This window comes from Xenopus laevis, chromosome 1L (assembly GCF_017654675.1).
Source record: "Xenopus laevis strain J_2021 chromosome 1L, Xenopus_laevis_v10.1, whole genome shotgun sequence".
NCBI classification, from domain to species: domain Eukaryota; kingdom Metazoa; phylum Chordata; class Amphibia; order Anura; family Pipidae; genus Xenopus; species Xenopus laevis.
The window spans coordinates 213,710,202-213,725,635 of NC_054371.1; positions in this window are offsets into that span (position 1 = coordinate 213,710,202).

Below are 15,434 nucleotides of genomic sequence, written 5' to 3' on the forward strand. Positions count from 1 at the left end.
TCCCATCTGATTATATCAGTGAATGTGGCAGAGTCTTAAAGGGGTTGTTTACTTATATATTAACTTTTAGTATGATGTAATATTCTGAAACAATTTGCAACTGGTTTTTATCTTATATTATTTGTGGTTTTTGAGTTATTTAGCTTTTTATTCAGCAGCTCTCCAGTTTGCAATTTCAGCAATCCGGTTGCTTTGGTTTCAAATTATTAGCAACCATTCATTGATCTAAATAAGAGACTGGAATATGAATAGGAGAGGCCTGAATAGAAAGATGAGTAATAAAAAGTAGCAATAACAATAAATGTGTAGCCTTACAGAGCATTTGATGGGGTCAGTGACCCCCATTTGAAAGCTGGAAAGAGTCAGAAGACAAAGGCAAATAAAAATATAAAAAATAAATAAAGAAGACCAATTGAAAAGTTTCTTAGAATTGGCCATTCTATAACATACTAAAAGTTAACTTAAAGCTTAAACTATTCATTTATAGAATATTTTTAGCTGTTCTATTGCTGCCAAGCTGCAAAGCCGTCACATTTAATAAGCTGTTTTGTTCTACATTTTTTTTTGCCGTCTGCTTCAGACATCAGAATTCTTATCTTGTGAGAATGTATAAATATTCCAAGATGTTGTCACAATATACAAAGTGACAAGTCAAAGGGTGCCAAAGTAAATACACAGCAACATTCAGATGTTCACAGATAAGCCCCACGGAATCAAAAGAACTTACTTTGGGAGTTCTGCAGACAGCTCTGAAGCCAATGCTACATTTTTGTATACATATATATGTATTATCAGCCAGCATGTACATTTATTATCGGGGATTTAATATAACATTTCCCTGATCTACAGGTGAGTTTTACTGTATATAAAGTGTTGATTTGGTAGAGGATTGAAGCCGGCGTTCAGTAATGTATTGTCCTTTGCTCTCTAGCAGCCAGAAGATAAATACCTGACACTGCTGTGAAATAGCTCTGTGCAATGATTTAAGGCAAAGCTCTGGGAATCTATTAAGCTCCAAGAGTCGCAGAAACAGAATAGCTCCAGTGCTGCATCCAACTCCAACTTTCTTAAAGGATAAATAAACCTTTAAAATAAGTGAGTGTAAAATTAATGAGGTTGCTATTCTACGCAATTGTAATAACGGTACCTGTCAGGCGGGGTCACCCGCCGCGCCGGCGCCATGTTGTCCTAGGGCGCGCGGCGCAGGCGCGCTGGCGTGTTTGCGCCAGCAAGTTTTGGCGCTAATTTTGAATGCTATTTAAGGGCCATTCATTGTACAGCCCTTTGCCCGTGATATAACTTTGTTCTGTGGTTCCTGTGCCTTATGCCATTTCCAGTTTCTGATTCTGATCCTGATTCTTCGTGTTTGACCCAGCCTGTACCTGACTACTCTCCAATCTGTATTCTGACCCTTGCCTGCCTACGACAACTCTTCTAGCTTAATCCCTTGATTGACTACCCGGTTTTGACCCTTGCCTGCCTGGCGATTCTGATATCCGCCTGCCTCGACCCAGCCTGTCTTACCATCCTTCTGCCTAATGCTTTTGTACTGTGACCTTTGCCCAAAAGACTCTGCTACCAGCCATGCCTCTTAGCCAGCCAGAACATCTCGCCTTGTACCTCTCGTTAAGTCCAGGTGGCACCCAAGTAAGCTGAGGGCTCCTCCCAAAGCCCAAAGGTGGTCACACTACTGGTGAAGCCGAGCCGATACCAGGGTACTTGGCACTTGTTCTGGTATTGGGTGCCGGTCGTGACAGCAATTTAGCAATGTACATTCATTATTTATTTTTCTTTAATTCCAAAATATTAAGGGATGCGTGTACTGTTAATATCAATGAATTTTTTTACAACACCGCCACCTGTTGGTCATTTTCCCACCAGTCTGACCACCAAGTAGTCAAGGAAGTTGTCAGGAGAAAGAAAGAGGCTGCTCTGATGTTCTTCTGCTTAGGAAAGATTTGAAAAAAGTTTCTAATTTTATTCATAAGCAGAAGAACATCAGAGCAGCCTCTTTCTTTCTCCTGACAACTTCCTTGACTACTTGGTGGTCAGACTGGTGGGAAACTAACCTGCAGGTGGCACTGTTGTAACAAAATTCATTCATGTTAACAGTACGGGGCAGATTCACTAACTTCGAGTGAAGGATTCGAATGAAAAAAACTTCGAATTTCGAAGTATTTTTTGGGTACTTCGACCATCGAATTGGTTAAATTCGTTCGAATTCGATCGAAATCGAACGATTCGAACGATTCGAAGTAAAAATCGTTCGACTATTCGACCATTCGATAGTCGAAGTACTTTCCCTTTAAAAAAAACTTCGACCCCCTACTTCGGCAGATAAAACCTACCGAAGTCAATGTTAGCCTATGGGGAAGGTCCCCATAGGCTTGCTAAACTTTTTTTGATCGAAGGATATTCATTCGATCGTTTGATTAAAATCCTTCGAATCGTTCGATTCGATCGAACGTTTAGCGCTAAATCCTTCGACTTCGATATTCGAAGTCGAAGGATTTCAATTCGAGGGTCGAATTTCGAAGTATTTTTAACTTCGAAATTCGACCCTTAGTGAATCTGCCCCTACATGTATCCTTAAATATCTTGGAATAAAAAGAATATAATGAATGAATGTGAATTACAAAAGAGTTTAGAATAACACCCTCATCAGTTTTACATTCACTTATTTTACAGGTTTACTTATCCTTTAAGCTAGCTGAGTGGGATAAGAGAAGAAATGAAAGGGATACAGAATAAAAGAAATATGAAGGAACATAAAATTATTCGTATTCTCCTTTGATATATGCTAATAGAAATTCAATTTGAGAAAATCCTTATTTATAAAGGGAATAAAGCTGACACTTAGGGGTTTATTTACTAAACTCTGAATGCAAAAATCATGAAAAGATTTTTTTTTTTTTATAAAATCTGACTTTTAAAAAATCAAGAATTAATTAAACCCCGGAGGATGGAAAAGTCAGAATCAGAAAATCTGGCATCTCAGACCTGTAGAGTCAATTGGAGAAGTCCCAATGATTTTTTGATGTGCACTGGGTTTCAAGCAATACTCCGAAGTTTTCGAGTGAAAAATCCGAAAAAATAGCGGAAATCAAATGAAAAATCCAAAATAATCTGTTTGTTTTTTTTCCCCGCAAAGCAAATTTTCGGGAAAATGTAATAATAAGTAAGTGGAAAAAACAGCGGATTTGATTAGAGTTTGTAGCAGAAAATATTGAGATAAATTCTCAGATGGAATTGACGTGTATCGATGTAAAACAGGAAGTCTCATAGGGGTGACCCATGGCCAGTGGGCTTCCCTCCCCTCAATAGAAATAGGGAGCTTGCTTGTTGAATGGCAGATGAGAATATGCAGATATTTTGGCAAAGCTGACAAGTTAGGTTGAAGCACACAGAACTGCAAGGAAACCACCTGCCACCCTGACCAGGTTCAGTATCCCCATTTGTCGACCAACTGAAAATGTGCTTTTAACAATAACATACCAAGGGGCCTATTTACTAACAATTGGATTCTCTTTTATTCTCCACGAATCATCTTTTTTTCTCAAAAATTAAAGGTTTAAAAAAAATTCTCGAAAACTTGAAAGGTATTGAGATTTATTGTGTAAAAACAACAAAAAACTCGAATACAAAACTTCTCCAAGTAAAAGCAGTCGACGTCCAATAGAAGTCAATGGGAGCTGCGCTGACTTTTAGAGGTTTTTGGGGTTTTTTTCACTGGTAATTATCCGTTTTTTCCATTGGTACATTTTATATTCGGATCTTTTGATAACTTTTGTGGTTTTAGAGAACAAGAGTTTAATTTGTGGTTTTAAAAACCTCTAATACCACTTAAATTCTACCGCCAATAAATGGGCCTCTAAAATTTCTGCTTAAAATGAATTATGCTGGAATTCTGGGTAACATGCAGCATTGTGGCTAAATGTGTCATATTTTTCGCTTTCACTTGCCCTTGTAAATGTGTCCCATTTAACAGTTGAAGACACAGTGTACAAGTATCTAAATACCTGGATGTAGATACCCAGGGTTTTAATATGAAGTTGCTTTTTGCTGTTATAACCATGGCTCATTGGTGGGGCAGTTTTCTACTCGATGCAGTATTGCAGAAGTGGGCCAAGCTGACTGGTGCACTAGGCAATGCTACCCGCCACCTTACTCATCATCATTTATTTATATAGCGCTGTTAAGATACGCAGTGCTTTCCCCGTGAATGTATGTGAGTGTGCATGCACATGCCCAGTGATGTTGCGCCTGGTGAGAAGAGGGGAGAGTGGAGCAGATGGAGCTAGGGGTAGGCTAAAGACCTTTCAAAAGGTACCTGCCCAATGACCCCCTGGGCAGGTGCTTGTTCTGCCCACCCCTAGTTCCAGCCATGGATATTGTTCTTGATTTGATTTAATTCAGCCTCAATAGCATTAGTGAGGATGAGCACTAATGTTGGGGATCAGGGCTGACTTGCAGTTTCAATTCATTACGTCCAACTGGTGATCAATTGGATCAGGCTCTTCCACTCCCGTCTCAGCAAACCCATTCCCTTTGGACCTGGCTTTGTGCATGGGGACATTATTGTGCTAAAACAGAATAGGGCCTTTTCCAAACTGCTGCCACAAGGTAGAAAGCATGAAATTATTAATAATGTCATTGTATGCTGTAGTGTTAAGGTTTGATTTTACTCTCCCAATCTATGATCATTAAATGGCAGTGTGTTGGGAGTTTCCTTAAATTAGAAGGATCTAGGGGTTTTTGTAGATAACAAGTTGTCTAATTCTGGGCAGTGTCATTCTGTGGCTACTAAAGCAAATAAAGTTCTGTCTTGTATAAAAAAGGGCATCAACTCAAGGGATGAAAACATAATTATGTCTCTTTATAGGTCCCTGGTAAGGCCTCATCTTGAGTATGGGGGCAGTTTTGGATCCAGTCCTTAAGAGGGATATAAATGAGCTGGAGAGAGTGCAGAGACGTGCAACTAAATCGGTTAGAGGGAGGGAAGACTTAAATTATGAGGGGAGGTTGGGGTTGTTTTCTTGGAAAAAAGACGCTTGCGAGGGGACATGATTACACTTTACAAGTACATTAGAGGACATTATAGACAAATAGCAGGGGACCTTTTTACCCATAAAGTGGATCACCGTACCAGAGGCCACCCCTTTAGACTAGAAGAAAAGAACTTTCATTTGAAGCAACGTAGGGGGTTCTTCACAGTCAGGACAGTGAGGTTGTGGAATGCACTGCCGGGTGATGTTGTGATGCTGATTCAGTTAATGACTATAAGAGGGACTTGGATGATTTTTTGGACAGACAATATCAAAGGCTATTGTGATACTAAACTCTATAGTTAGTATAGATATGGGTATATAGAATTTATGTAAAAGTAGGGAGGGGTGTGTGTATGGATGCTGGGTTTTCATTTGGAGCGGTTGAACTTGATGGACCTTATATATCCAGACAGATCTTCTGGCATCAACCAGAAACTCACCTATTAGACCAGCATAAATTAAACTATTTAATAAGTTGTGAATTAATGAATATAATTGCTAACTACCACACTTTGTACTCCAGCTGTTTGCCAACGTTTGTAATCATTACAAACGCAATATGTTGGCGCTATATAAATACATGTTAATTATAAAATAATAATTACAGTAATTGACTACATCCGGGACTCCGCCTGTAATTTCTCTGATGCCAAATTGCAAAATCATTTGATAAATGAGCCATTACATAGGCATATTGATTAATGCCCTTGCTCTTTATGATTTTGGCACAGTGATATTTAATATTTTTCTTTCAGGCTAGCAGCCCAAATGACCAGTTTACTAGGTTGAGCTAATTATTCCTAAAACTGATAAGCCTGTTAACATAATCCTCTGTAGTCTATATCTTGTTGTATTACATAGAATTCATCAGCACTAAAATCAAATTACTTTTCAGAACTATCAAAAGAATTTAAGAACAAACATGGTGACCAGTGCACTTTACTATTCACAGTATGCATTTTGTTTTCTATTTAGTTTTGTGGTACAGGTATAGGATCCGTTATCCAGAAACCCAGTATCCAGAAAGCTTTGAATTTCAGCATGGCCATCTCCCATAGACTCCATTTTAGCCAAATAATCCAAATTTTTGATAATGATTTCTTTTTTCTCTGTAATAATAAAACAGTAACTTGTACTTGATCCCAACTAAGATATAATTAATCCTTATTGGAAGCAAAATCAGCCTAATGGGTTTATTTAATTTTTAAATGATTTTCTAGCAGACATAAGGAACGAAGATCCAAATTATGCAAAGATCCGTTATATAGAAAACCCCAGGTCCTGAGCAACTGGTCCCATATCTGTATTTATTTAGGTTTCCCTAAATACGTTACGAAAGCTTTAAAGAATTTAAAAATGAAGACCAATTGTAAAGGTTAGAATTGTCCATTCTAAAACATGCTAAAGTTAACTTAAAGGTGAACCAACCAAAAACAAATGGCAGGCACTCACAGATACCTCAAAAGGGCTTTGTAAAAGAACTTAGAACTGTATTTTAGGCCACAAACAAATTAATACATAACCTTACGTGTTTGCGCTTTTAGACAATTAATCATAGGCTAAACAAAACAGATTGGTGTACCAAATATATACCCCAATCCCACCAATCAGCAGAGTAAACGAATTAACCAATAGGATAGAAAAAGGGAGGGGCATTAAAAACGATTTACAAAAAAAGGAGAATGGGCATCCAAGGGCATATTCTCATTGTTCAAAGTTAACAGCAAAGCTATAATCATAAGATATTCAAGAGAAAGGTGAACCACCCCTTTGTGTGTGCTACAAGCACAGAAAGCAGTGCCGGGACTTAGGGCAGGGGCGCACGGGCAGATTCGCGGACATTTAGTCGCCTGGCGACTAATCGCCTCTTCTTTGTGGCGACATTCTCCCCGAACTGCCTTCCCCCTGCTGAAATGAAAAATCGCCTGAGGCAATGCACTCGCGGCGCTTCGATTTCCGAAGTTGCCTGAAGTTTCCTCGTGAGGCAACTTCGGGCGACTTCAGAAATCGAAGTGCCGCGAGAGCCATTGCGCTGGCGTTTTCTCATTATAGCCGGTGGAAGGCAGAGGGAAGGCAATTTGGGGAGATTGTCGCCACAAATAAGAGGCGATTAGTCGCCAGGCGACTAAATCTCCCCAAATCTGCCAATGTGCCCTTGTCCTTAAAGGTGAGGGACCCAAGGCAAGTCCCTGCTCAAGCTCAAACACCCTCACCAGTCCCCAACGCTTGTCACCTCGGCTCAGCATCCACCCGCACCATACCACCACCCCCCTAACTCCTCCAATGTGGGACTTCACAATGAATTTCCCCATAGCGAGACAGTAGCACATAGGCGAGTGGGGAGATTCAGCATTCTGGAATTACAGAAAGGGCAAAACTAGGGGAAATCCGGCAGAAAAGATATAAACCCCTGTGCCTCACCACTAGGCATGTGCCTCTTCTGCCTACCCCTAATTCCAGCCCAGCCGAAAGGCTTGTTACTAAAAATCCATATAATTCCTTCGGCAATTATTTCATTTCTTAAATTTCTCATCTCCTTACGTTGTTCTTCTGACGAAGCTTCTCTTCTCACTATTCTCTTTTCATGATCGAACTGCTGATGTGTTTGATACTTCGTGAAATATATAACACGGCGCTGTTAGTGGGGCAGAGTTTTTCCTTCTCATGCCTGTGGGTTTCTAAGCTTTCTTGTGTTCTCTCTATTGAGCACTACTCACCAACTTTACTATATGTTTGTCAGGAAATGTAACCAGGTGTAACAGAAGTCCTGTTTAAAGCTCAATGAAAGTATATTGTTTGGTATTTAGCACTGGGATGTCATTGTGTACTTTCTACACTCTGAAAACTTGTAGAGTCTTCTTCGGGTTACACGGGGTCTCCTTGCTTTTATTCTGAGCCCAAAATGCATGGCAAGCTGTGTTCCTAATGAAAAATGTATCACATCTATGCTGTGACTGCAGAACTCAGCATCAGCAACAACACAGATACAGAATTACTGCCTTTTTCTCTGTAAAGCCATCTGGAATCTAACAGATCAGCTTTGCAAATATATTTCTTCTGAAAGTACAGAACAGCCATTTTTCTTTTATGAATAAATTAAAGAGCAGTATTCATCAAGTTCGTTTTACTGGCACAAAGTATTATTTTAGGCCTCATGTTTAAAGCTTTGAAACATAGGTATGGGACCCTTTATGCAGAATGCTTGGGACCTGTGGTTTTCTGGAAAAGGGATCTTTCCATAATTTGGATCATAACTAGGGATGCACTGAATCCAGGATTCGGTTCAGGATTTGGCCAGGATTCAGCCTTTTTCAGTAGGATTCGGCTGTAACTTTTTATCACAACACATAGAAGTAAAAAATGTTTTTTCCCACTTTTTCCCTTCCTGTCCCTAACTTACATATGCAAATTAGAAATCAGATTTGGTTCAGTATTTGGCCGAATCTTTCATGAAGGATTCAGAGATTCAGGCTAATCCCAAATAGTGGATTCAGGACATCCCTAATCATAACTTAAGTCTACTAATAATAATTTGAACATTAAATAACCCCAATAGGAGTGTTGTGCCTCAAACGAAGATTAATTCTACATTTGTGGGTCAAGTACAAGGCACTGTTTTATTATTACAGGTATGGCACCTGTTAAATATCGATCGAGTTTAACTATGATTTTGTTTTCATGATCGCATTTAAAAAAAAACGTAAAATTGAAATGTAATGAATCTGCAAGAGAGTGCCAAAGGAGGAAAACCTTAAAAGCCATATTTGTTTCAACTTAGTTACATAGTAAGTTAGGTTGAAAAAAGACACACGTCCATCAAGTTCAACCTTTTAGTTTTTTTTTTATCTGCCTAACTGCCAGTTGATCCAGAGGAAGGCAAAAAACCCATCTGAAGCCTCTCCAATTTGCCTCAGAGGGGGGAAAATTCCTTCCTGACTCCAAAATGGCAATGGGACCAGTCCCTGGATCAACTTGTACTATGAGCTATCTTCCATAACCCTGTATTCCCTCACTTGCTAAACACCATCCAACCCCTTCTTAAAGCTATCCAATGTATCAGCCTGTACCACTGATTCAGGGAGACAATTCCACATCTTCACAGCTCTCACTGTAACAAACCCCTTCCGAATATTCAGGCGGAACCTCTTTTCTTCTAATCGGAATGTGTGACCTTGTGTCAGCTGGAAAGACCTACTGGTAAATAAATCATTAGAGAGATTATTATATGATCCCCTTATATATTTATACATAGTTATCATATCACCCCTTAAGCGCCTCTTCTCCAGCGTGAACATCCCCAATTTGGCCAGTCTTTACTCATAGCTAAGATTTTCCCTTTACCAGCTTAGTTACCCTTCTCTGTACCCTCTCCAATGCAATAATGTCCTGTTTGAGTGATGGAGACCAAAACTGTACGACATATTCTAGATGGGGCCTTACAAGTGCTCTATACAGTGTAAGAATGACCCCCTCCTCCCGTGACTCAATGCCCCTTTTAATACAGCTCAAGACCTTATTTGCCCTTGATGCTGCTGAATGGCATTGCTTGCAACAGCCAAGTTTATCATCTACAAGGACTCCAAGGTCCTTTTCCATAATGGATTTGCCTAGTGCAGTCCCATTAAGGGTATAAGTAGATATTTTTACATCCCAGGTGCATGACTTTACATTTATCAACATTGAATCTCATTTGCCACTTAGCTGCCCAGATTGCCAGTTTGTCAAGATCATGTTGCAAGTGCCACATCCTGGATGGAATTAATTGGGCTGGATAGTTTTGTGTCATCTGCAAACACTGATACATTACTTACAACACCCTCCCCTAAGTCATTAATGAACAAGTTAAATAAAAGTGGACCCAATACCGAGCCCTGAGGGACCCCAGTAAGAACCTTACTCCAAGTAGAGGATGTATCATTAACAACCACCATATATATGTCTGATGTTTCAAATGCAAACTTCAGCTAACGTCTGGGCTAAAATAAAGAGCCCAGATGTACAAAAACCTTTTAGCATTGAAGACCTACAGCAGTGATCCCCAACCATGTTACTCACCAAACCCTTGGATGTTGCTCCCAGTGGCCCCAAAGCAGGTGCTTATTTTTGAATTCCAGGCTTGGAGGCAAGTTTTAGTTGCATAAAAACCAGGTGTACAGAGTCAGTCCACATAGGGGACACCAAATAGTCAATCACAGCTCTTATTTGGCACCACGGGAACTTTTTCATGCTTCTGTTACTCCCCAAATCTCTTTATTATTGAATGTGGCTCATGGGTAAAAAAGGGTTGGTCAACCCTGATCTACAGTTTCTAATCTGTCAATTTCACATGTTTGTCTTTGTTTGGCCACTTGGAGGTAACATCACCGGGAACAATCTGAGTGAGGTAAAAAGCTATCAAGCAGCTAATAATTTCCTGCTTTTATTTTTTTTGTTTATTAAAAAATGCCAATATACATAATTGAAAAAAAAAAGCAATCAAGCAAGTTTCCTAATCAAAGATGCTATTACAGATTATATTCTGCATTGCCAACAGAAGGGAGAGGCCAAACATAAATCAGAAAGCTATAAAGAAGTGGATGTAATTTCAGCGACATAAATCATCTCATATACTTGACTGCCTAGCCTCCGGGCATAGGGACATTATTTCTAAATTCACTTGCTTTGTATTGTTTGCAAAACCTAAGAATATATTCCCAAACTCACCATGCAGTCTATAGAAAACATGCAATGGGGCAATTATTATTGATTTGTCATTGGCATACGCTTTACCACTATAAGCCAAGCATATTTTGTTACTTACATGCCCGTGAAGATCATACATGTACATGTCTTACAAGAAATAACCTAAACACAGATAAATCAGATATAAGCCAACAAATATAACAGGAATGATTCATTAGGTCATGATTAGAAAACCAAGGTCGATGGTGTTCAGAATTAGTATTGAACAAGACATATGTGGAATCCCAGGGGAGGTAGGAAAAGCAAAGGAAAGGCAAGGAGGAATTATTCCTTTAATTAGCTTACTTTAGAGACAGTTTAGAAGAATGAGTGATGACTGGTTGTGGTAGAGTCATTTCAAGTAATTGGAAAAGTGTAAGAGTCACCCAAAAAGAGCAAATCTCATATGAGGTGGTGGGTTGTCAATTTCTTTCTGTCTGACCTTGAGGGAGCTCTTGGAGTTATAAGCAGTAAAAGAGACAGAGGAAAGAGTTGATCCTGGATTCATGAAGCACCAGGGGGTTGTGTATCTGCACATGACATCCCCTCACTGCTAGTTATAAGTGATGAACTGTGGTCAGCAAATTGCTTTTCTGTCATAAACAATGACCATCAAAACATTCCATTAAACTTATGCACACTTTAGCACTTTAGTTTTTTAATTAAGTAGAGTAACTCCCTTATTCACACAGAGTAAAAAAAAAAACACGAGTATGTATGATGTTTAAGCAGATTCCTCTATAAAATAAGGTTTCCATCAGGAACTGAAGGATTTTAGCGCAAATAGTGCGATCGAACGATCGAAGGATTGTTCCTTCGATCGAACGATAAAATACTTGGAATTGAACGATTCAAAGGATTTTAATCCAACGATCGAAGGAATATCCTTCGATCAAAAAAACTTAGGAAAGCCTATGGGGACCTTCCCCATAGGCTAACATTGAGTTCGGTAGCTTTTAGATGGCGAACTAGGGGGTCGAAGTTTTTTCTTAAAGAGACAGTACTTTGACTATCGAATGGTCGAATGGTCGAACGATTTTTAGTTCGAATAGTTTGATTCAAAGTCGTAGTCGAAGGTCGTAGTAGCCCGTTCGGTGGTCGAAGTAGTCCAAAAAACACTTAGAAATTCGAAGTTTTTTTACTTCGAATTCTTCACTCGAAGTTAGTGAATCGGCCCCATCATTTGACTTTAATTTATAACAAACAGAGGCCTTAAAATAATTTAAGAAACAAGGTTACAGAGAGCTCACAAGAGCTTACAATCTTCATAGGGAGAAGATCAGGCAAGGGGTGAAGGCAGACAGCAGTAGAAATGCTAAAGGACACCAGTTGAACAAGGGAAACTTGAACATTATACAGATAAAGTGTGTGAAGGGCAAAAAAGAGAAAAACTAGAACAACTAGTACATTGTATAAAAGCTGGTTGCTGCTAAAGAGCCCAGAACCAGGTTAAATGGGTAAAATGGGCATAGTTTTATCAATTAAACAATCAGGAAAAGTAGAGTTGTTTCGTTTATGGCAGGACAGTGTTACAGCAAGGGAGACGAGTCTGAAACAAGTATCAGCTATAAGGTAAATACAACATCCCTGAGATTGTGGATAATCTTCCATTGCAATAAAGAAACCAACCCAACCACAACTGAAGAGTATAAGATCTGTTTAAACATAGTCATTTATAGAGTCTATGCATTTAAAATATTAGATAAATATAAGGCACCGTATTTAATATTTTCTACATAATTATACAATGATTATGTTATGAATCTCAGTATGAGGCTGATAACAAGAGCAACTCCTTTGTAACACATGAAACGTTTTCCACTTTCTCTCTCACTAATTGATCCTAACCAAAAGATAATAAATCCTTATTGGAGGCAAAGCAATTATATTGGGTTTATTTAATATTTAAATTATATTTTTAGTAAACTTAAAGGAGCAGTAACACCAAAAAATGTAAGTGGTTTAAAGGAATGACAATATAATATACTTTTGAGCTCCACTGGTAAAACTGATGTGTTTGCTATAGAAACACTATAATAGTTTATATAAACACGCTGCTGTGTAGCTATGGGGGGCAGCCGTTTAAGCACAGTAGATAACAGATATGTTCTGGAGAATCCCATTGTATACTACAGAGCTTATCTGTTATCTGCTGTGTATCCTGTGTCTTTTCTCCTTTTTCAGGCTGCCCCCATGGCTACACAGCTGCTTGTTTATTTTAACTGTAGATTTTTTAAAGCAAACATGCCAGTTTTACCAGTGCAGGGCAAGAATACATTATATTTTCATTACTTTAAAACACTTTAATTTTTTGGTGATACTGTTCCTTTAAGCTATGGATGTCCAACTAAAGGAAAGACTCCTTATCCAGGAACCCTCAGGTCCTGAGCTCTACATAACAGGTCCCATAACTGTATAATCTACAGCTTAGACATATTTTTTTGGCCACATATATCCCCTTTAAAGAGGTAACATGGACAAAATATATGGTTTAAAATATTTATTGTACAGCACTGTTCACTGTTGGCACTTTATAAATATGTATTATTATTGTTATTATTATTATTATTATTATTATATAACAACAATAATAATAAGGATTCAATAAATTACAACATACTTTTCCATGTAATGAATTTAAACCTATATATATATATATATATATATATATATATATATATATATATATATATATATATATTCATAAATGTTTCCCTTTCTGTTAATAAAAACTAGAATTTTGAAAATATTGAAAAATATGTTAAAAAATTAATTTTCAATATAAAATATTGAAATATTTATACAAAAACATTTTTTTTAAAAAGAAGTTAGAATATTTTAAAAAAGTATTTTAGAACATATTAAAGATATTCAAATAATTAAAATGGAAAATATTTCAACATATTTGCAAAAATATTTTTTTAAAAAGCTAGAAAAACATTTAAAAATATTTAAAAAGAGTAAAATATTTTAATATATTCACAAAAATATTTTAATGCTTGAATAAAAGCAAAGTAGTTTGAAAAGCCCATCATAACTTCTCCATATTTGTCACTTTTTTATAACAATTTTTTTGGCAGGTAATATATTTCAGAAGAAGAACCTATGGATATTCAGTAATAACAAATAGATGGAAGAGATAGACTGCTGAGTTTAGTCTGTCTTGACCAGAATTTTTGACCATATGTTGTAGAACAAAATTTTCACAGTATGCGGAACACTTTCCAAAACCTGTGCAGCTTACTGGAAATTTGGACAGACCTTGTGTACTTGAAGGGAAAAATGAAGAAATGTATAATAAATCAGTGTTTGGCTCGAGAGCTACAACGTGAGGATCTTTGAACCACAGTAAAAATCCCGTCTGAACTTCTCCTTAGAACTGACCCTAATGTCTGGCTTAATAGTTCCCATACTAAGGAATACTGACACATTCTAACAGATTAATCCAGTTTTCTTATGCATGAAACCAAATGTGCATGTGTAGTACTGTAGCTCTCTGTACATTCTTCTTGTTTCTCTTAGATATTATTAGTTCCTAATAGCTTAATTGGCCCACATATGTTTTCTTAACCATTTGTACAGATGTCCCCTTTTTTTTAAAAACATAATTACCCCCCCCCCATGTATTACAACATTTTATGTAGCTACAAGTAATGTGTGTAATTCTAACATTCCCGGAAAATATCTTAAAGGGGAACTATTGTAAAAATAAAATTTTTAAAATTAATAGAAATAAGAAACTTTCTGAGCATAATCAATTAAATATTCTGTACCGTATCTGGAAAAATCCAACTCGATTTCAGAATCCCCCTCTCAACAATCTGTCTCTCTACATGCCGGAGCCAGAGTCAGATTTTAATTGACAGTTTACAGATACATTGCTGCGTGTTCCATTTGCTAACTGTCATTATAACTGTATCTATGGCATTGTATTTATTGTCCAGCAGCAAGTAGTCTGCAACAAACTCCCAACTTCAGCCGTAGTGCAGGTTCCTCCAGTAGCCACTTTCACTGGTGTAAACAGCATTCGATATGGAACAGCACTACTTTATTTCTTTGGATTAAAAATGCCTTTATTGCATTAATTTCCGGGCATTACAGCTATGTTTTGGGCACCTCTTTGGCCTTTTATAAATTGCATTTATTGGCGCATGGCTCCTCTCCAACATGATGCATTCCCATGGGCTCTGCATTAAATAAACATTGCATGTGGTTAAGAACAGAACTCCCTGTTCCTTGTAAGATAATGAGTGTGTTACACATACAGTCACATGATATATGCCACAACCACATAAGTAAAAGAGGCCCAGCCTCACCTGGAGTTATGAATCTCCTGCTCTACTTGGAAGAACCTAAAAGGGAGTCAAACTACTGCCTAGCTGTTAAAATCATTTATCACAAGAAGCATGTCATTTTGTTTTACAAGATCTGTCTCTTGTAAAAGCTTTCCAACTACTTATGATTTCATATGGAGCCAACCTACATTTATTGTTTTCAAGCCTGGAGAATAATGCTTTTTCGGATTTATTATCTGTATCAGTTTTCTCTGTAGTTTTTTTGGATTCTTACCAGACATGAGATAACGTCTGAGAAGATTCAAATACTCTCTTACCTAAACTGATCTAAGCTCTCTTGGGTGCTTTCTAGCAGTAGCTGGGACTTATT